General features: G+C 45.5%; 1 long non-coding RNA gene across 1 annotated transcript in view; it reads left to right on the top strand.

The window, feature by feature from the left end:
- The window catches only part of LOC117975578 (uncharacterized), a 154,125-nt gene that overhangs the window by 665 nt on the left and 130,303 nt on the right, over nucleotides 1-23,157 (top strand). The window contains exons 2-3 of the long non-coding RNA XR_008620586.2: nucleotides 4-181; nucleotides 20,831-21,024. This is a non-coding gene — a long non-coding RNA (uncharacterized LOC117975578). The remainder of the gene's footprint in view (nucleotides 1-3; nucleotides 182-20,830; nucleotides 21,025-23,157) is intronic.

The raw sequence follows: 23,157 nt of genomic DNA, 5'->3' as shown, positions 1-23,157 counted from the left end.
TAGGCTTGCTTGTTCCTTTAGGTCTTTACTGCATCATTCCAGAGAGACCTTCTGTGCCGTACGCTACAGTTCCACCCCCTCTTATGCCGCTTAGCACTCACCATTGCCCAACATAGGAGCTGTTTTATGTCTTCCTCTTGATTCTCACTGTTTCCTGCTTTGGAGCATAAGCTGGACAGAGGTAAGACGTGTTCGTTGCTCTATCCCCAGCACCTAGCACATGCCTGCCATGTGGAGGGCTTCCAATAAGCATTTGCTGGTGGAATGATGAAGAAGGAAGGGGTACTGGGGAGGGGGTAAGGATCTCTGTGGAGAGCCGTGTGGTGGGGGATAGTAGAGACAGGGGGTAAAAGGAGTGAAAGGGAGCCTCTCCAAACAAATCTGATCTTAATCTATTTTTATTGAAAGCCTGTGGTCCTCAGACCCTCCTTCTACTCTGGCCCTGCCTTCCTGGCCAGGAGAGCAGCCTTGCTGGCCTGGGTGGAGGATGGCATGGGTTTGGGGTTTGGGGTTTGGGAGGCCTGGAGTTGCCTCTCTTGTGTGCAGAAAGGGAGGGATGACAGTTGCCAGCTGCAATGCCCAAGAGCAGGGAGCAGGTGCCTTGGCAGCTGGGCCTTGACACAGGCAGCAGAAGCTTCCTGCTGGAGCCACAGCTTGGCCTCGCAGCCCAGGAAAGGCTGGATAAAAAGTGAGGTCTGTGTTGCTCTGCGGGTGGGCTGCACGTTGTTCAGTCAGGTGGGAGTTTAATTGGCATTTCCTGCTCCTATGCAGCCCTTGGCTCTCTGGGGTCATGGTCTAGCCTCTGACCCCCCACACACCCTGAGACAGGAGCATCCTTTCCCATGGGGACCCTAAGATCCTCTATAGCTTCAGATCACCACATGCTTCCTTGCCGCAGCCTTCTCTCACTGCCTTCCCTGGGAGTCCTGTTCCCTTAAAAACTCACCAATAGCTGCTTTTTGTTGAGCAGCTTCCAAGGTGCCAGGCCCTGTGCTAAGGGATTCCTGCCTAACTCCTCCCTTCACCCTCAAACTCCCTGTGAGACTGATACTGTTATGTTTCCCATTTTGCAGATGGATACGAATGATTGCAATCATTTATTGAGGGCTTTCCACGTGCCAGGGGCTGTCCTAAGCACTTCATATCTGTGACAGATTGTGTTCTTGTTCCAAGTCTTTGCTGCCCTTCCCAGTGGGGCCATCATGCTCCCCACCCTGTTGACGACATGTGTGACTTGTTTGGCCAATGGAATGGAATTGGAAGTGACAGGCTTCTAAGCAGAAGCTCCAAGAGCCACTGCAGTTCTGCCTTTCTTCCCTCCACACCAGCCCAGCCTGGCGCAGATAGGGGCGGGTTCCTCTGTCTGGTTCCCAGAGTACAGACAGGCAGCCAAGCCACAGTGAACATGGAACGGGAGCAGGACATAAACCTTTGTTGTTGTAAGCCACTATGATTTGAGGGTTGTTTGCAGCATAATCTATCGAAAGCTGGTGGATACAACCTGCATTACCACATCTAATCCTAAGAATAGCCCTGGAGGGTAGGTATTCATATACCCATTTTCAACATTAATACTATAACTCTTCTAAATCCTGGAGGAGGAGTCTGTATGGCTCAGCCTCTGCATAGAGTCAACTTTAAAGAAACACAGGACAAAAGCCAAACTAATTACAAGGGAATTTTATTCTTACATCTTTAGAAAAAAAACTTAAAAGGAGTCCAAATGTAGCTCTCAGTTGAATTCCCTCTGCCCTCCCAACCACTTTTCTTTCACCCCCAGCTGCTCCGCAGCCTGACACAAATGTCCCCGACTTCTCCCCCATCCGAGCTCCTTATTGCTTTTCTCTCCTCCTTCCCTCACCAAAGCAGACCATTTTTTTTTCCATTTAAAAAAAGCTTGGATACTCTTTCTCTGGAGAACTCAGTGTCTGCTCTTTTTCAGGATAGGCAGGTTTTGCACCCCCTGAAGAGCCTCCCTTCCACATCACCACACCAAGGTCCAGCCCCCAACACCTCCTAGGTCAGACTAGATGACTTAGTTAGCTCTGATCCCAGCAAGCAAGAATCTTCTGCTGAAATAAGGAAGAAGAGGGGAAATCGGGCTGGTAGAATTCTCATTGATAGGCAGTGGGAGGGAGGGGCAAAGGCTGTGTCAACCCCACGTTAATATTTGCCCTGTTACAGTAGTAATAATAGTTGCTAATATTTATTTTGCATTTATGTTCCATACACTATGCTAAGCCTTTTTTTTTTTTGAGATAGATTCTCACTGTGTTGCCCAGGCTGGAGTGCAATGGCGCGATCTCGGCTCACTGCAACCTCCGCCTCCCAGGTTCAAGTGATTCTACTGCCTCAGCCTTCCGAGCAGCTGGGATTACAAGCGTGCACCACCATGCCCGGCTAAGTTGTGTATTTTTAGTAGAGATGGGGTTTCACCATGTTGGCCAGGCTGGTGTCGAACTCCTGACCTCAGCTGATCCACCCGCCTTGGCCTCCCAAAGTGCTGGGATTACAGGTGTGAGCCACTGCGCCTGGCCACTAAGCCTTTTATGTACGTTTATGTCATTTATTCCTTATTGAAACCCTGTGAGATAATGAAACTCCCCTTTTAGAGACGAGGAAATTGAAGCATAAGACATTGAGAAATTTGCCCAAGGATATAAGCTAAGAAGTGATAGAACCGAGGTTCAGATCCGGTTCCGAATCCGTGGCCTCAGTCTGTCACCCCTGTGCTGACCTGTGCTGATGCAGTTGGCTCAGAGCTCACAAACCTCCAGTGGCTTCCCAGAGCCCCTGGGACACACTGCTAGCCCCTGAGCATGCCTGGGAGCCCTCCAGGCTGGTCCCTGCATATTTCACAGGCTTAGTCCCTCTCACTTGGTCCATCAACTCCATGGCCATTCACTTCTCTCAACATCCCCAAGGTGCCTTGCTCTGTTTCCCTTTGGGGTCCAGATCTGCATGAGGACACCTGTCTGTCCAGCCTGTCAGTGTCCCTGGTTAAGGGACCCTGATCTTTCAGACCACGGCTTTCTTCGCCTCCTCTGGGCTCTCCCGTGGACACCTGTGCTCTCATGCTCCTTGTTGACTGTCCACAGTGTTTCTCCAGCTGCATGTGTGCCCAGGGCATAGCACAGGCCTAAGACAGAGTGTGTGCTCAATTAACATTTGTGTAGTGAATGGATGACTGCTGTTTGGTGTTCAATTTGTGTTAAATGGATTATTTTGTTACTCTATTTGATGACATTTCCTGGCTCATAGTTCCAGGCCACATCTGTGGTGTGCACTGTCTTCCTTCTGGCCTGGTGATGTGGTTTGGCTGTGTCCCCACCCAAATCTCATCTTGAATTGTAGTTCCCATAATCCCCACGTGTCGTGGGAGGGACGCGGTGGGAGGTAATTTAATCATGGGGGCGGTTACCCTCATGCTGCTCTTGTGATAGTGAGTGAGTTCTCATGAGATCTGATGGTTTTATAAGGGGCTTTCCCCCTTTTGCTCGGCACTTTGCTGTTGCCATGTGAAAAAGGACATATCTGCAAGTTTCCTGAGGCCTCCCCAGCCATGCTGAACTGTGAGTCAATTAACCTCTTTCCTTTATTAATTACCCAGTCTCGGTATGTCTTTATTAGCAGCATGAGACCAGACAAATACACCTGGTACTTGACCTTTTCACATTTGCCAAATGTGATTTTCTCCTTTATCACCTCCAAGCAGGCCTGTTTTTTTTCCATTAACCAAAGTCTTGGATATCCCTTGTCTGGAGGAACTTGGTATCTTCTTTTTAATTTTTTTTTCCAGGATAAACAGGTTTCATACACCCTGAGATAACTTATCAAGAAGCCTTCCTTCCACACCCATTGACCCAGGCAGGGTCCAGCACCCCCAATGTCTGGATGAGTCCCCAGCCCAGAGAATGTTTTATTGGAGTTAGCATATCATAGATTTGTCACATAATGTTCTCTGCACTCCAGGCATCCATGACAAAACATGGATATCAGTCTCATCCAAAGAATAAAAAAATTATTTTACAACTTACAGCCAAAAACAAAAAAAGGAAAGAAAAGAAAAACCAAATAACCAACCAAAAAATGGCAAGCATTGGCGGCTTCAGCTGAGGGTTGGCCTTTCCTTCCAACTTGAAGAGAAGCAGGCAGTCATACAGCTTCCCATAGAACCTTGGAATTTTCACATTTGCTGCTTCAGAGGTGCTGGCTGCATCCCCTGTGTCTCCCCAGGGCCAGGAGAGCTTCCCTGCACTTGGCATAGAGAAGGTTTGAGTGGGGATGGGAGGGGGAGAGTGGGCAGGGTCTGGAAAGCTGCTCCTTTAGGTCACTTTCACCCATACTGCTATACACTTAGGTGTAATTCAGACCTGGGCATCATCTGATTTATACCAAGTACAAATTGACAGGGGGGCATGCACAGTCATGGCTGAATTCTAAGCCTGAGAGTGGAGATGCTATTGGGGCCCAGCAATGTGCCCAGTTGACATATTAGGCTCCAAGTCAATAATCCTTCACGTATGCTCAGAATCTCCACAAGGATGAACTAACAATGACTGTTCTCCAGGCACTGTTCTAGAGGCCTTATATTAGTGCTTCTCAAACTACGTCAGAATCACTGGGGGGACTGTTGGGCTCCATCTTCATAGTTTTGGATTCAACAGGTCTGGGGTGGGACCTGAGAATTTGCATTTCCAGCACATTCCCAGGTAGGCTGAAGCTGCTGGCCCAGGGATCACATGTGAAGAACCATTGCCTTACATGTGCTTTGTAATTACATTCTCAGAAGAACTCATCTTTGAATTTACAGGTGAAGGTTAAGGATGGAATTCAAGGTTCCATGGCCAGTTACTGGGAGAGCTGGGATTCTAGCCCACCCTCAGCTGGTCCCAAAGCCTGTTCTCCTTCCCTGTAGCCGCTTTATCTTCCCATCACACTTCTCTGCCTTGGGAACTTTGCATAAAGACAAACCAACAAACCACCAAACACAGTCACAAACACTTAAAGGACCCATTCCCCGTGTAGCCCTCTGTTACTTTTACCTCCAAGATAGAGACAAGCTAAGTAAGATTTAGTGGTATGACAGGCATGTAATCAAACGCTTGGCAGAGCTGGGGCTCGAGAGTCTGATTCCTGCCTGGTAGGGAGGTCCCAAGGCTGCAGCATATTTTAATCGAGGTGCTGCAGGATCAGAGATGTAGTTTTGAAATGGTCTGGAGCCATGGCAGCCTTCCATATTGCTTCCACGCTCCATTGGCCATCTCTTGGCATAGCAGGGAATGGCTGCACAGCCCCTGCTCTGGAGGGCGCCTCAAGAGTGGCTTTATAGGAAGCTCTGGCGCCATGGAACCTTGCTTAAAAGCTGATGAATTTGTAAACAAGCAGAATAACAGCTGCCAGACAGCTGGGAATCTATAGCCCCAACCAAATGGGCCAGCAGGGAGAGATGAGGAGAGTGGAATTTTTTTTTTTTTTTTTACAAGGCTGAGAGAATGGCATGTCACATTTAGCCTTGCAAGTAATACAGACATCACATTGAGAAACGTCTGTGGACACACATCTGTCTCTTGCAGTCATCTTGGGACCCATGGGCACACTCTCCATCAGCCACGTTGTCTTCCATTCCCTGGGTGAGGGCTGTTCCATCAGCATTGTTTCAGTTGTGATGCAGCATTGACCATGAGCACAGGGAATGGGTAAACTCACTCCCCAATGGTGCTTTAAGTACCTTTATGCATAGGGAAAAAATCAAAAGATTCCTAAAGCGCAAGAGGTCTCTTTCTCCAGTAAGAAAAACCAAATTTTATCAGACCTTTGATTCCCTTTTTATAGTGATCCAGAGATATTTATGATGTTTCTTGATTTCCTCTGTAAATATTTACCTCTCAAAAAGTGACAATGAAAGTGAAAATGATAATAACCCAAAAGACAAGCTAAACTCGAGGCAGGAACATCAGTAGCATCTTGGTCAGACATTTAAAATGAAAAATAGGAAACAAATCTTTCAAAGATTGGGGACTGGATAAAAGCTTGAAGAACTCCTGGGAAAAAACTCTTCTGAATAGATTTAAAAGCTCTGCTGAGCTGAATGACAGGAGGATAATTTTTTTTTAATGGAAAGGGTTAAATGTGCCACTTCTCTGGGTTCCAGCTGAAAACCTTTTTATTTACTGGCAGCTACCACCTTCCCCGGGCCTCCTGTGAACAGTTTTTCCTTTAGCCTTTTCTGGGGTAAGACCTGACAATTCAGAAATACTGAGTGTCTTTTCATAAAGCCAGTAATGAATCCATAGGCAGAAGGACAAAATTTCATTGTGTGCAGATTCGTCACCTTTCATTGATGAGGCCCACAGAGAGGGACCAAGTACTTTCACACCGTCAATGAACCCACTGTTCCCAGGCATGCACTGTCAAATGGCTGATGCTCACCTCTTTCAGCACAGACACTTTTAATTCTCCCTCTGTCATATGGGATGCAAGTCTTCCTAAAAAGAAACCACATAACAACTTTGCCTTATGTCTCGTTCCTTAGGCACAGAAACTATAATACAGAGATATCTACCAGGGTTATGTTCCCTAGAAGACTCTAGTTGTTAATGTTTTCTTTTTGCCTATTCTGCTGTTGCCAGGTTTTCCTTAAAAAAGGAACCTCTCACCGTTCTTAACAGTGGCTGTGGAGGATTTGGACATCTGTGTGGAAATGGGGGGGCATGGTAACTCCAAGGTTAGAGACTGTTCACCAACTCCTTTGAAGATTGGTCACCAGTCACTACGTCAATCAGGCAAGTCATAACCATGCTTGAAGAAATAACTCAAAAGACACACCGTTTATCAGGGCTGACACTTCTGAAAGTGATTTTACTCAGGAATTTGAGGGGGAGAAACCCTCTTTTGCTTGCTGTCACTAAAAGTCTTTTATTCATCACATTGCTACAGACGTAGAGGTGTCAGGGGTGCAGCAGGGAGGGCTTTCAGAGCTGAGCGCCAGCCCCTCTTCTGTCACTCACCTGGAGCTGGGGCACCTAGAGGTGGTCTCAGAGGTGGCTGGCCTTCAATTCTGAGCTGGGAGTGAGGGGAGAGTGGTGGTGAGCATGCAGCAGGCCCTGTAAGTTAAGAAGGCAGCCATGAATGTCTCCCCATGTCTCCATGGCCAACCTCTTTTCCCTACCATTTCTCAAAGGACTCTGTTTCACCGCCCTTCCTTCAGATAGTTATGAACTCAGGATTTTCAACCTTAAGTAGTTTTCAATGTCTGAAGCCAGAGTTGTAACAACAGCTCTTCTGATGTTCCACTTCTCTGGTATTCTAGTTCCTTCTTCGATGGTGATGGTTGTTTAAAGCCATTTTCTGTCTTTGGACATGTGGCTTGTGTGTCTCTTGAGCTGCCTGATGCTTGTTTTTCAAGTGGTCTGTAAAGAGCACGTGAGTTCATCCTCAGAATGGGGTGAGAGAGGTGTCCGTGGTATCTACACAACAGGCTTCCAGAAACAGGGATTGCGCAGATTTTTTCAAAATGTTACAGTAAAAGATGAGAGATATGAATTCAAATAAATGGACTGAGAATCATGGAATTCCAGCCTGCAAAAAGTCTTTAGGGAACATGTATTTTACAGACGAGGAAAAAGAGGTCCAGGAAGAGAAATTGATTTGCCAAGTGCCACTCAACCTGTGTGAGTGGTGAGGTGGGCACATAAACCAGGCCTTCTGATTTCAAGTTTAATGCCCTGCCTATTACTGCCCTATCTAATTTCCTTTGATTGCTGGAGTAGTTTCATTTCCAGTGGAATAATTTCTTAACTCTCGTGACCTACTAATTTAGGAGGAATTAAAATATACTAGCATTAACATCAGTTGCAGAAGAATTTTTTTTTTTTGAGACAGGATCTTACTCTGTTGCCCAGGCTAGAGTGCAGTGGTGCAATTATGGCTCACTGCAGCCTCGACTTCCTGGGCTCAGGTCATCCTCCCACCTCAGCTTCCCAAGTAGTTGGGACTACAGGTGCGTGCCACCACACCCAGCTAGTTTTAAATTTTTTTTGTAGAGATGGGGGTCTTGCTGTGTTGCTCAGGGTGGTCTTGAGCTCCTGGCCTCAAGTAATCCTTCTGCCTTGACCTCCCAAAGTGCTGGGATTACAGGTGTGAGCATTTTTTTTTTTTTTAAATAAAACATAGTGGCAGGGTCCTGAAAATTTCTTGATTCTCACCCTCACATTGCCCTGCTATATGCAAAGCTTATTTAAGACCAGAAAATTTCCAAAGAACTACTTAACTTTTTGCCACGGAAACTATTTGGTAGATCCAAAATGAGGTTTTTGTTTTTTTTTTTTTGTGCATGTGTACGTCAAAGAGTATTATAACTCAGAGAAAAAGCATTTACCTGCTCTTGGGTTAGAGGAAATTAAAGGAATGAAAGAAAGCATGCACTGGGGTGTTAGTTATCACACAGCAGCAAGAAGCCCTGGGTCAGTGTTTCTTCACTGTGAAAGCAAGTTTGAACCTTGAGCCCAGATTACACGATGAACCTTGGCTTCTAATCTTAATAACGAATTTCTCCTAAGTTAACTTTTCCTCCATTTATTCCTCTAGTACTAACATAGCACTTTAGAACACTCTGATTATAGCAGGAATTTCTCCAGGCATACAGGGAAATTTGAACTTCTTAGCATTTAATGAAAAGCTCAGGTTTAATTTAATCCCTGTGATTAAGCTGGTTTAATTAATTTCCCATAGCACTTAAAACTTTGTTAATTTACCTGACTCGTGATAAGTTTACTTCCAGGCAGTTTTTCTTTTCCTAACATCAAGCTTACTAAGAATACTGAATTGAAGTCGTAAACTTAGGTCAAAAACAATCATGCTTTGCAGTGAGGGTTGCCAAATACTTCACAGGACATAATGATACTAAAAGAAAAAAGTTTGTTTATCTGAAATTCAGATTTAACTGGGTGTCCTGTATTTTGATTTGCTAAATGTAGCAACCCTATTTGAACTTTGTAAGAGATGCCCTCCTGAAATTTTGTGTTTGGGTAAAGATTTTGCAAATAAAATCATAAATGTTTTAGGGAGCTGAATGTCTGTCCTTTGATAAACACATGCATAACAAGTTCAGATTTTTATATATCTGGCTTGCTTTAGGTGCAGTATATCTGTGTTTTATAAATTCAATTAAAAAAATGTTTACTTTAAATATCAACCATTGCTTACCCTCCCTTACCCAGTCACAAATTATATAATTGCATAATTTGCAAACTTCACAGCATGGTTTAGAAGTATACCATTGTTCGTTCATGTCTACATTTAGGTGCCTACATTTCATGACTTTTGAGCCTCTTTCAGTGAAAACGCTAGCCTGGTGTGAACTTTGTGGGATTTTTTTGGAGCTCTCTGAACCATTACCCCAAAAGACTTCTGCCTAGGACTTTGGTAACCACGGTAACAACACTTAATAAATGCTCACTGTATACAAAACCATGTGTATGCTCTCTGCATGCATTATTTCATTCCAACCCTGATGCTCCTATGCCCTAGGGTACTATTATTATCTTCATTTCACAGAGGAAACAAAAGGCCCAGTAACTTGCCTATGGTTTCACAACCAATAAATGAAAGTGCTAGGATTTAAACCCAGGTCTGATTCCAACATGCTTTTTAACTCTTACCCACATCAGCGAGTTCCCCACCCCCACATAGATAAGTTGGGGGCTTGTGGTGGGCCTTGTGGAGCACGGGAGGTGTAGAGACTCACTGAGAGAAGGGAGAACCAAGAGAGGTCTACTGTAATCAACTGGCGAGGTTTGATTCTGCAGCTCATGTAGGATAGAGTGGGTTGTTTCCATTCTCTTAAGAGATGGGTTTGCAATAGAAAGCCCAGGATTTGAAATTCACAAATTATTTACAAATGCTTTGAAATTACAGTGCCTATAACTTAACTTCTGTGTACATAAAAGTCACCTGGAGGACTTGCAAAAAGATGCTTGAACCTGTGCTTTGAGGTTCTGATTAAGATTCCAATTCAGGCTGGGCACGGTGGCTCATGCCTGTTAATCCCAGCGCTTTGGGAGGCCGAGGCGGGCGGATAACCTGAGTTTGGGAGTTCAAGACCAGCCTGGCCAACATGATGAAACCCCATCTTTACTAAAAATAGAAAAATTAGCCGGTGTGGTGGTGGGTGCCTGTAATCCCAGCTACTCGGGAGGCTGAGGCAGAGGTTGCAGTGAGTTGAGTTTGTGCCACTGCACGCCAGCCTGGTTGACAGAGCGAGACTCCATCTCAAAAAAAAAAAAAAAAAGATTCTAATTCAGTGGTCCTAGGAGTCTGAAAATCAGACCTGCTGCTTCATACTTTTCAGCTTTACTTCACTCAGTTGCATGTGTGCGCCAATGCAGACACTCTTTGAGAAACCCTGCTAGAGACTGAGTTCTGGGAGAGCAGGAATGTGTCTTATGTATCTTTGTATCCTCAAACCTAGAACAGAGCTAGACACATGGTAAACATCCAAAAATTACTGATAGGGAATTACAATGAATGATCTTAAATAACTAACTTATTAATTAAGGGTTTCTGTTGACATTTCAGGCAGCTCGAGAATAACGAATTATAATTCTAAACATGACTTATAGAGTTTTCTTCTGGGTTTTATAAGTGTAAGAGTTGACTTTGATCTCCTGGGTCTACATTTCAGGGGTGTGGGATGGGCTGCTGGTGGTGATGAGCACGTATTTATATTTGTGTACGGTGAAATCCTCGCTGTGCTTTTTCGGTGAAACCAGTGGGCACACTTCTTAGGATGTGAATATGCATCTCTGCATTGCTCCTTTGCACAGTTGACACTGGAGATTAGAGTTGAGCTGTAAGCTTGTAAAAAGCCTTTGAGGAAACCCTTAATGAGGAACTGATCCTTTTAAATTCAAGTCTAATTACTTTTACAGCAACATTTCTATTTTGGATGCTTTCAATGAATAAAGTCTCTTTTATGCCATTGATGTAATACTAGCCCCTCCACTGCAGCAGAAAAAACACCCAACACGTGGCCTGACTCATAGACCCCAATGAGGGAGCCGATAACTCTTTTCTGCTTGAGCAGTTCACTTGATTTTAAAGGCCACCAGGAGAGAAAAACTTGGATCCCACGTTGACAAGCCCTTGAAAACATTTCTATCTTTTTTCTGCTATCCAGTCATTTGCTTCCTCTACTCTTGGGGGGTGACAAGCAACCTTGGGCCACAAGCCTTTGAGTGTAGTGTCCTATGGGTCCCAGGGAAATTGGAAGGGGTATTGCAGTCATTTTAGTCACACAGACACATGCCTTTTCAATATCCAATGTTTGATGGAAGCCATTTGGGGGCACTCTGGCAACTGGGTTTTCACAAATTGGATTTTGGGACATAACAGACAGTAAGGAGGTATTTTACAAATTGTCCCCACCATAGCATAAAAAGATTACTTTAAAAAGCATCTCAGGGCTGGGTGCGGTGGCTGACACCTGTAATCCCAGCACTTTGGGAAGCCGTGGTGGGCAGATCATGAGGTCAGGAGTTCGCAGACCAGCCCGGCCAGCCTGGTAAAACCCCATCTCTACTGAAAATACAAAAATTAGGCCAGGCGCGATGGCTCACACCTGTAATCTCAGCACTTTGGGAGGCCGAGGCGGGTGGATTGCCTGAGGTCAGGAGTTAGAGACCAGCCTGGCCAACATAGTGAAACCCCGTTTCTACTAAAAATACAAAGAATAAGCTGGGCATGGTGGCAGGTGCCTGTAATCCCACCTACTGGGGAGGCTGAAGCAGGAGAATAGCTTGAACCCAGGAGGCGGAGGTTGCAGTGAGCTGAGATCATGCCATTGCACTCTAGCCTGGGCAACAAGAGCGAAACTCTGTCTAGAAAAAAAAATAAGAAATAAAATAAAAAAATCAGCCAGGCGTGTGGCGCATGCCTGTAATCCCAGCACTCCAGAGGCTGAGGCAGGAGAACTGCTTGAAAACCCAGGGGGCAGAGGGTTGCAGTGAGCGGAGATTGGACTACTACACTCCAACCTGGGCGAGAGAGCAAGACTCTGTCTTGGGGTGGGGGGAAGTATCTCAGGTTGGTAGAGGAGAAATGAGGTCTGAATTTTTCTCACTAACCTCCACCACAACAGAGTTTTTTTTTTTTTTTTTTTAAATGCAGATAGCACTTTTTGACAAGAGAGAGGAAGGCAAAATGGGAAGAACACTAAATTAAGAGCCTTTCACTGATTTACCAAGCTCACCTGAGCTTCATCTTGAAAAAGCTTCTGTGACTGCAAAACCTTCTATAAATATAAGGTGTTAAAATTCTGGCATCCACTCCCTGAATAGTGGGTGAATGAATAGAAGGCTGAACTGCATGTGGGCAGAGGTGACATGAATGAATTCTTTATGTTATGGGGAGAGGGTGTGCAGACCATCCTCCCACCAAGTCTCTGAGATAGATGAGAGGTGTCGCCCATGGCCATCAGGTGATAGTATTGGGTTCTGGAGAATATGTGGTCAGCACAGGCTCTGGGCTAAAACAGAGGTCAAAATAAAACAGATACCAGATTCGCCACTTGTGGCTACATGACTCTGAGCAAGTCACCTAATGACTCTGAATTCCCATTTTCTCATCTACAAGAGCCATCCGCAGGGTGCCTTGTGCTAAAAAGCACATCGTAGCTGCTCATGAAATCAGAGTTATTGTCAATTACAAGCAGGGATTCTTTAATGTCAGGCGTTGGCTTGAGGTTCTAGCTGCCACAAGTCTTTGTGCAGTAATTCCTGCAGTTATTTAATTGCATGAGTTGGGTTCTTTTTGATGCCTCTTCGTTAGCTATTCTGTGCTGTAAACATGGTCCTCGTGGACACTAAGATCTTTTTCCCATTCTTACCATCAGGATAGTTCTTATCAATATTGGTGTACATTTGTCATGATGGATAAAGAGAAATGAGAGAAAGGCCAACAAGAACATTAAAACCTTAGAAGTTATGGAAGTTATGGAATCTCTGACGCAGTCTGTGTGCAGGCGTCAGACTACTCAGGTGCAGACGCTGACACCATTAATTACTTGCTGCATGACCTTGGGCAAGGTACATGACCTCTAAGCCACAGCTTACTCATTTATAAAATGGTGATAATAATAATGTTTATAATGTTTATATAGTATAGGAGATAGTCATAAATCATTATAAGAATTAAGGTAAAAATATATGCAAAGTGCTTAGCATAGTGCTTACTATGAGCTGCTATGAGAACAATGTAAAATAAGCTGGAGATAAAAGCTGAAAAGTGGCTTGGAGGCTATCTAAAGTATATTATGAAAATGTAGAATGTCATAGAAAATGAGATGAAGTTTCAGCAGGAAAGATTAGGTCATGATGAAGAATAACACGACTCTAGGGATGATTAAACACTTGGGTAGAATTTCATCCTGCTTCTGATTTCTTATAGATTTTTTCTTCTAGTTCTTAGCTTTTGTGGAGCTGCATATTAATAGAATAGCAACCAAAACAAGGCTTTAAAAAATACAGTTAGAGACATTTGTTCCAAATACAACTCATGGCAAATACAATTACAGTCATTAATACCATTATCATTGAATGTCAAAGTGCTCCTGCTGATTCCACAGGCAATGGCTGGGATTAGGATTGGGCATGAGATGACAACACCAAAGACAAAGTCCACCTCCTAGGTGCTTAGATACAGAGGTATAAACCGTAGTCCTTGCCTCAAGAAGAACCATCCATCTAAAACGGGACATCAAGTAGTCAGGGAAGATAGGAACACTGGCTGTGTATGTAGCGTTTGGCAGAGAGTGGACTGGGCTCCTTGCATTTCTTGTTCATTTCTTGCTCAGTATCCCCAGGAAGTGCAGTTCAGAAGGTAAGTTAAATAACATCTCCCAGGCAGAGAGTTAAATCGTGGTTAGACAGTATTCAAATGCAGGTCCCTTTGACGCTGCAGGGTTTTCATGGTGCCTTATGGCCATGCACATGTGGTATAGAATGCCTGGTGTTACCTTAGGTCAGAGATGATCAGTGAGGCCCAAATGAGAAGTGAAGGGGATCCGAGAGGGGTCTGTGTGGGTCTTTGAGGAAGAGCTGGGAGTTGAGTGGTATTCTGAGAAGGGGTTATCCATCAGACTCTTTGCAGGCAAGAGACCTACTCAGGTTTACTTAATTAATTGGAAAGACGCTGGTGGCTCATGGAACTGAAGAAAACGCTGAGGAGGAGGAGGAGGAGGGCTGGGGCAGAGTTTCTTAGTGAGTGGGAAATAAAGGAGCTAGAGCAGGAAGATGGCCACCTTCCCTGTCGGCTACATTGTCCGCTTCCATGGTTTTTAGTTCTCAAATTTCCTAATTAAAAAAAGCCTCCTGACTTCTAGCGTTAAGAGAACAGAATCATTTCAGTGATTCACTCAAGTTGTCTTATGCCGGCCTCATCACTTCCTTTCCAGTCAAACTTCAGGGCTCCTGAGCTACCCACTGGGTAGTTGCAAACATGGAGTGTGAGTTTCTCTGGACTGGAATATGAAGCGAAGCCATAGGCAGCCAGACTGTGGGGCAGGGGTGGGGAGTGGTGAGTCAGAGGAAGACAGAGCCCTTGGAGGTTAGGTTGGAGGCAGGAGGGAAGGTGGGGCTACTGACAGTCAAATCCATTGGGTTTGGGTGAAGAGGTCACCTGTAATCCTTTTTCGTTTGTTTTTTAGAGACAGGATCTCACTCTGTTGCCCAGGCTGGAGTGCGGTGGTGCCATCACACCTAACTATAGCTCAAACTCTTGGGCTTAAGCGATCCTCCTACCTCAGCCTCCCTAGAAGTTAGGACTACAGGGGCATACCACCACATTCAGCTAAATGTTTAACATATATGTTTTTAGACAGGGTCTTGCTATGTTGCCCAGGCTGGTCTTGAGCTCCTGTCCTCCAGTAATCCCCTGCCTTGGCCTCCCAAAGTGTTGGGGTTGCAGCTGTGGGCCACCACACCTGCTGTGCCTGGCCTCTTCCACAATCTTGATGCCTTAGTCCACTTGTGTTGCTATAACAGAATACCACAGACTAACTTATAAAGAATGGAAATGTATTTTTCACAGTTCTGGAGGCTGGGAACTCCAAGATTAAGTCCCTGGCATGTGGCGTGGGCCTTCTTACTGCATTCTCACGTGGCAGGAGGCAGAAGGGCAAGAGCGCATCTAGCTGAACTTTATGAAACCTCTTTCAAAAGGGCCTTAATTCCATTAACGAGGGAGCAGGCCTCATGGCCTGATCACCTCTTAAAGGCACCCTTCTTCATACTGTCACATTGGCAACAGCTGAATTTTGGAGGGGATTAAGTTTCAACATGACTTTTGGAGGGGACGAAAGCATTCAAACCATAGCGCTTGAAAAGGAGCATTTTCTATGGAGGAAGAAGGGTGTTTGGGATACGTCCTTTGGGTTATTAATTACAGTCGGAGCTCTGAGCGCTGACCTTTCCTGTTCCTTGCTTCCTGCTGACTTGGGAGAATTGTAACTGGTTAGCCTGGCTCCTGGGACTGTGGAAGACACAGCTTCACCTGAGAGAGTGTGGGTGACTGGGCGGTGACTGATAACACCTTTGGTTTATCTGTTCCACTCCATGCTGAGTGAGAATAAACCAGGTGCAAGTTGGAGGTGCTTCCCCAGTCTCAGGATGAGTAAAGAGTGGTGTTTAGGAGAACAGATTCCAAACCTTGTGTTTGAGCAGTAACAGGGCACCTGGGTTGGGCTTGCAGATATCTGTCTCAGGTGTGCTGTCTCTTCTAAGCCACAGCAGCAGGGGAAATGCTACGGAGGCTGTGTGGGGGGAAGGACGCCTCTGTGAGGAGACACGGTGACTCCCTTCCATGGTGAGTGGCCTTACCTGTGGAGGCAGCTGACAGTGTGCCTCCAGAGGTTGGATCCTTTGATCTGCAGTCATATTGCTGGAACTGCCACCACTTATTCTGTTTGTAGGTTCTCAAACCTGAGCCTTCATTAGCATTGCCTGGAGGGTTTGTGAAAACACTGATTTCTGGGCCCTATCTCCAGACTCCCATGATTTAGTGGATCTGGAGTAGGGCCTGAGAACTTGCATTCTGACAAGCTCCCAAATGATGTTGATGCTGATGGTCCATCTGTTGACAATATTTTGGGGGTCACTGCTGCAAATCTTGTTTTCTCAAGTGCCCACCACCCTGAAGTGTTCTCAGGTCAACAAGACGTGGAGCCTGGTGAACAAGTCAGAAGACAAAATCCTATTGAGGATCCTGATACGGTTTGGATCTGTGTCCCCACCAAATCTCATGTTGACTTGTAATCCCTTATGTTAAAGGTGGGGCCCAGTGGGAGGTGATTGGATCATGGGGGTGGTTTTCTCATAAATGGTTTGGCACCATCCCTATGGTGCTGCTCTCATGATAGTGAGTTCTGGTTGTTTACAAGTGAGTAGCACCTCCCCTGCCCACCCTTGCTTCTACTTTGGCTGTGGGAAGTGTGCGCTTCCCCTTTGCCTTCCATCATATTTGTAAGTTTCCTGTGGCCTCATCAGAAGCTGAGCAGATGTCAGCATCATGCTTGCTGTACAGCCTGCAGAACCGTGAGCCAATTAAGCCTCTTTTTTTTTTATAAATTACCCGGTCTCAGGTAGTTCTGTATAGCAATGTGAGAACAGCCTAATACAGATCTCAGAGTAAACTCACTGAGAGACTCCAGGGAAATAGAGGACAAAAGGAAGATTTTAGGCTTGCAATTTGCCCAGAGCAGAATGCATAACAATTGTTAGCTCTGGTATGCTATGGACAAGGTGACTTCTGTGTTGTATGTCACATGAAGAGTTTTCCCCCGGTTTCTGGGAAAGATGTTGCACTGAGAAAAGTATTGAAGAGAAATCTGTGCCTTTCATACCCACCTGCTACACTGACACAATAGACATCTTTTTAGAAAAGGATGAGGTATTTCTGTAGCGTCTATTAGGTGCAGAGCAATAAGGTAGGTACTTTGCAAACATCGCTTCTTGCAATTTTCAAAAATCTGCAAGCTCTGTATTGTTTTCATTCTATACATAATGAAACCAAGTCTCAGAAGCATTAAGAAATACACCCAGAATCACAAAGCTAGTAATTGGCAGAGGCAGGACTTAAAAATATGTATCATTCTTATCCCAAATCTGTGTTCTCTTGATTTACCATTGGAAATTCAATATTTCATTTATAAAAACATGCAATTTTAAAAATGAAATATTACTTCTTAGTTTAAAAGCAAGGTTGTATGTTCAGGACCAAGAAGACATAGGCCTGAATATGTGGGAGTTATAGATAGAGGGATAAAGACCATAAAACATGCCAAATCAGGACATCAGAGATATTGATATTGATCTGATTGGCTATTATGGCTTCTTCCCTCCTCTGCGCACTCTGGTAGTTTTCTCAGGTAAGAGTTTAGAAAAACTAAAATAACTTGCAGAGGGAAGACTTGGTGAATCTTATATGTAAAGTGCTTAGAACAGCACCCGGTGCAATATTGATGCCCAGTAAATGTTAGCTCTCGTCACCATCACCATCACCATCATCATCTTCACTTCCACCATCAGCTTCTGCTGGGAAGGTGAGGGTAGGAACCAGGTGGGCACCAGCAGCAGTGGGAGAGAATCACAAAGGAAAAAAGACATTGCAAAGAGCAGCCTGCAATGAAGTCATGGAAATTTTCTGAAAATTCTGGGTTGTGATTTAGAAGGCAAATATGACTTTTATCGATGGAGCTGTGTTGGAGGAATTTGCGGGGGTGGGAGTAGGAAAGTTGTAGACATCTGTAAGAGAGAAAAATGGATCAGTCAGGGAGAAGTACTTGGGGAGTCCTTGTATTTCAGGAAGGGAAATACCAGCTAGGAAGAGAATTTGAAATTTGGGTTCCTCTTGCTAAAATACAAACTACCTGGTCGGAAGACTCATCCAGTATCTGTCAGGGAGACTCTGGGTGGTGTATACTTGTTGCTGTACTTAAGGCAGTCCTTGGAAAAAAGCTTGGCAGGAACACTTGACAGAGATAAATCCACTGATGGAAAGTGCCAGGACAGAAGTGGATGTGGCTGCACACGTGGGGATGACTGGTGGAGGGGCAGGTGGGCTGTGAAGAGGGACCAGGCTGGGGCAGCTGTGGGCAGGCTGCCAGAAACTGATTTCCACACTGCATGAGGAAGGAATGCCAGGGGAGGGGCTGGACTACTTTTTGTAGGAGGCTAAAGGGAGACAAGGACCAGCACTGCCAACTGCCACACATCTGGGGAGATCAACAACTGGCCAGATGTTTTAGACACAACCTGTGTGGCCACCTGAGTATATGCCAGTTATCAAGACGGATGATAAACAATAGCCAACTAGGGCACTAGGCTGCGTCTTTCTGAACTCACGGGCTCTCTGTGCCGCGCATGCTGATGTGTGGGACACGGAGAGATGCAAGTGACGCAATGCAAAGTGTGTGCTGTTTCCGTAGCTAATTAGGAGCCTGGTGACAAAGCAGGAGCCTGGCAGAGAGGTGAGAGAGGGGGTCTGCGGGCAGCCGTTAGAGCCTGGCACTGGGTATTCTGTGCTGGGATTGATGGATTGAGGCTCCAGGGTGGAGCCATTCTAGAACGTCCTGTTCCTGTCAGATTTGCAGCAGCAGCGGGCTGGTGATGTGGCCTTCATTTAACTCTTTTGTAAGACTGGCCTTTCCAGCCTGTTTCAGCACACTAGGGCCGTGTGACAGAGAATTCTTGGCACAATTCACAGAGGTCTCCGTACTTAACAGCCTCTCATTTTCCTACGAGTCCGAGAGAGTTTGTACTGTGAGTTTTTTCAATCAGAAGCAAGCAGCCCTGAGATCTGTGGCCGGCCACCAGTCCTTGGGGAAGAAGCTAGCTGCAGCCCAGCACCCTGTGCCCGCGGCAGGCAGGCTGGGGAGGATGCACATTTGTCCAGGAACAGCAGGTTTGAGGCCCTTTGGCCATCCCATTGGCCATCTCCAGCCTCAGCTGAGTAAACTCCCTTCGCCCCCATCCCAAAGTTTGAACTCAGTAACTGTTTTAATGTGAATCAACATAGGAGGGAAATAAAAAACAGCTTGCAAGTTTACACAAACAAAACTTCAGCTCACAGAAATCCAGACTAGCAGGCGCTTGGGTGGTGTACTGCAGGACACCCCAAATCACTCGCTCCTGGGTCCCTGACTGAGCATGCTTCTAGAGTCAGTGTTAGTGATGGAAGAAAGCAATAAGGGAGGGGAGAAGGTGTCTGGAATGTGAGACAGCACAGTGGAGGGTTGCTGAGGTGGGAGGAGAGAAGCAGGATGTGGGCCCCAGTGGAGTAGGAAGGAGGCAGGGTCCTTGACCCCAGCAAGTGTAGGGATTGCTGATGACAAAAGAGGCCTGTGTCCTTCAGCCGGGCAGGCAGGGGAATGAGGCCTGGAGGTAGGGTAGAGGTGGCCAGGGGTTAGGACACGGAGGAGCCGTTTGGAAGTAGATTATTAACGGGATCCCAGAGCATCTGCAGGGGGAGATGGGGGGCAAGCCCAGGAAATAGAGGGCTCGAGATGCCTGTACATTTAGAGGACTGATGGAATCTTGTTCGAATAAAACCACTGGGCCCCAATCTGAAGTTTCTTGCAGGATGATTAGAAAATATGGCTTAAGGGGACTTTGCCTTGAGAGGGTCCTTGATAGTTACTCTTATTTTTATTTTTATTTTTTAAATTCTTATTTTCTCAGGTGAGAAACTGCCTGCCAGCCAATCTGATATTGGCTGGTTCCTCCAGGTCCATATAGCATTCCCTTTTTGTATATTGAGAGCCATCTCATAAATACATTCCATGACTAGGATTATGCGTGTCCTGCTGTTTCTTTGCTTCTTGACATTCTCAGCAGCTGCTCCTCTCTCTGCATTGGGCATTGTCTCCCCAAGCCCTTTAGCAGCAGCGAGACTGCAGGCCACCTTTTATGCTTATTAATTTTAGGCAAAGTTTTCAGGTTGGCCATCCTGGTGCACTGGGAGAGAAGTGAAGGATGGGAGATTTGTTAGACTCATCTGGCAAATTCCTTTTACGTTTTACATTCTCCCCAACTACGAGTTTGTTCAGAGCAAGTATTGAGCGTCAATTCCACGCAAGGTATTATTTTGGACTCTTGGGGTTATCCAGGTGAGTGCATCCCCGGAAGCCTCATTCCTCCTTCTCTGTGCAACTGGGTTTCCAGGAAGCATTCAGGGAGCTTAACATTCAGTCATGAACAATAAGGCATTTTTCTGAATAACCATGCTATAGGGCAGAATGCGATGAGTCCTCTAAGAGGTGTCTAGATTGAAATGCTTTGGGAGTTCAAAGGAGGAGAGATTTACCGTGCACGTCAGAATTGTATGGAAGCACAAGTTGTACTGAGAGAGGATAAATAACCTATTCACTTCATCGTAATACCATACATAAAATATTATTGACATGGCTGGCAACACCGTTAACACTGTTTGGGCATTGCGAAAAAGTCTGATATATAAATAACCATGGGTTCCTAGAATCACGGCATCTAGAATGTGAGCACGGCAAGCAAATTTGGAAGACATCCAGTTCAACCTCCTCATTTTGCAAATGTATAAACAGATGTCCAGATAGGTTAAGCCAATTGCTCAAGATCATAGAGCTAGTTTTGTGGCCAAGGCAGGGGCAGAAGCCAGCTCTTCTTACTCACTGTCCCCAAAGCTCATCTCACACTGGAGTTGTGACATCAGCACTATTCTGCCTCTGCTATACAACAGGCCCTGAAAAATACTCAAACCATGTAGGTGATTTGTGTCCCTGTCTCATCTTTCTTACCAGAATACCATCGGAGCTCCTCTGGAACATGTCCTTGTCTTCTCAGAGTGTGAAGTGTGTGTGTGACAGTGCTTTTCTGAGGACTCAGGTGACCTGGAGGCTGGAGAACAGCATGGAGCAAGGAAAACAAAGACGATGTGCTGGAGTGTATGTTGCTTTCATAATTATGTGAAAGAAAATGTAGAGAAATTTGAAAGGTAAGATCTGACCACTTTGACCCCCTCTCCTCACACCAGCCTATGCCCCACTTTCTTGAAGACCCACTCCCCAGCTTAGCAGCCAGGTACCCATCACAGCCTGGCTTCAAGAAGGGAGCCCAGTCCGCCAGGTTTGTTCTCTCTCCTTCGGTCTGTCTCTGTTGGCCAGTCTGTCCAGGAGTTACTCTGTCCATGGGTCAGTCTCTCCTTCTTTCTGACTGTCTTCCTATCATTCTTTCTTAGTTGTTCCCTCTCACCTTAAGGGCTGCCTAATTTCTCTCTCATCATGTCTTTACTTCTCTCCTAGCCTCATTTCCAGTTTTGGCTTCCTCATAACTAAAGTGTGCTGTGGCCCCAACATGGCATCCTGACTTCTTTTCAGAGTCTGCCTCCAAGCTTCTGGCTGGTCTTGCCACATACTCCAATTCATATCCCTTCACATTACATCAAGCTGGCTCAGTCTGTCTCTTCTCCTCTGGCCAGACAATGGCAGATCACCTTGGTCAAACATGTCCTCTGGACCAATTGCCCCAGACCAGGATTATTTAAATACAACTCGTCCATCTGCAGTTGTCCTTAAAATCTGATTTATAGAAGGTCTGTGTGGGCTTGGCATTTCTGGTGTCCACTCATTCTGTCTAGTGAATTGTCCTTCTTCCATGACGCCAGTGGTGATAGATCTCACCCTCCTCTGATCCCTGGGCCTGTTGGTTGTGGAGTTTATGGGCCACTTCTGCAACTCGATGGCCTTGGGCCATGGAAAGGCCTGTCACCCCTTTTCTGGCACTAGAATGGAAGCTTCAGTAGGGCAGGAACCCTATTTAGGCATTTCAGTTAGGCTTGGCACACTGTCTTGCATGGAGAAAGCTCAGAATAAGAGAGAGATCCTAAAGTATCTTCAACAGAACTAATCTGACAAATTTCCAAGGCTCCTTTGGGAGATAAAATCTACTTGGGGGAATGGGAAAAGGATGTCTACATAGATTTAGAATAACGACCACCACCACCATCATCATCCTTGACAGAACCTTTATGCCAGGTGCTGTTCTAAAGCACTTTACATACTTTATCTCATTTAATCCTAACAACAGCCCTGTAAGATGACTGTTACTATGCCCTTTTTACCTTTAATGAAGAAACAGCCTCAGGGAGATTAAGAAATTCACCCAAGGTCACAGAGCTAGAAGGTGAAAGAGCTGGATTTCCAACCCAAGTGTGCCTGATGTCAACTCTGATCTAAGATGTGGACGCACATGGGCAGAATGATGACGTGCTCTTCCCAACCTCTCATTTAGCCAGCATGTGAGAGGGCAAGGTGTCTTCAGCAACCATTTCATTTGTAAACATACGTGTTTTTATCCTTGGTCTACGCAATAGTATTACCACACAGGTAATACCAGTGGGTGCTGGGTGTTTTTTTTTTTTCCTCTTCTACATATTCCCTCCAAAATAAATTATTAATTGCCCCTCTTCTAAATCTTACGTCACAGTCTTTAATGCCTGCATCTGAATTGCTGTTAAAACATCTCTTGGAGTCGTTCCCTGTGATATTACAGTCCGGGTTCCTGCGGCGTAATCCCACTTGCTGGTTTTTCCCTTTGCATTGCATTTGGGTGATGAATGGCCCTTTGATATTCCTGGCATCTGCCTTCCTGCCTCAGAAACTCACTGCTGGGTCCTCTTTTCCCTGCTAATGGCCCTGTTTGCCTTCCACGACAGTTGAGACTCAGAAACACTTGCACCCACGGCACCTTTGGACATTGCAGTTTGCCTCTGTTTCACTGCCCTTTCTTCTATTTTTCTTTACTCTGCCTCTTCTGTTCTTTGCTCTGGCCTGCTCCTGTTCCCTGGCAGCTCCAGCCATGCAGCAAACAGTCACCAGTCTTCACTTTATCCTCAGAACTGGTGACACAGCACCTACTCTCCTTATCTCTGTAGAGGCTTCCTCCAAAATTTCTATTACTTAACCCTTTCTCCTAGACTCTTCCTTGCCGCTCATCATGGCTGAGGCCCTGCTCAGATCTGTTTCCCTCAGTTCTTTGGGAAAGCAGCTGTCTGACATTGATGTGCATTTGTTTAGCCTTTTCTATGTGTCAAGCATAGGTTTGTATAGTCATAGAGGTGGATAACGTA

The sequence above is a fragment of the Pan paniscus genome, chromosome 14 (assembly GCF_029289425.2).
Source record: "Pan paniscus chromosome 14, NHGRI_mPanPan1-v2.0_pri, whole genome shotgun sequence".
NCBI lineage: Eukaryota > Metazoa > Chordata > Mammalia > Primates > Hominidae > Pan > Pan paniscus.
The sequence above is the reverse complement of the archived record's forward strand: the minus strand, read 5'-3'. Positions and strand labels throughout refer to the sequence as shown.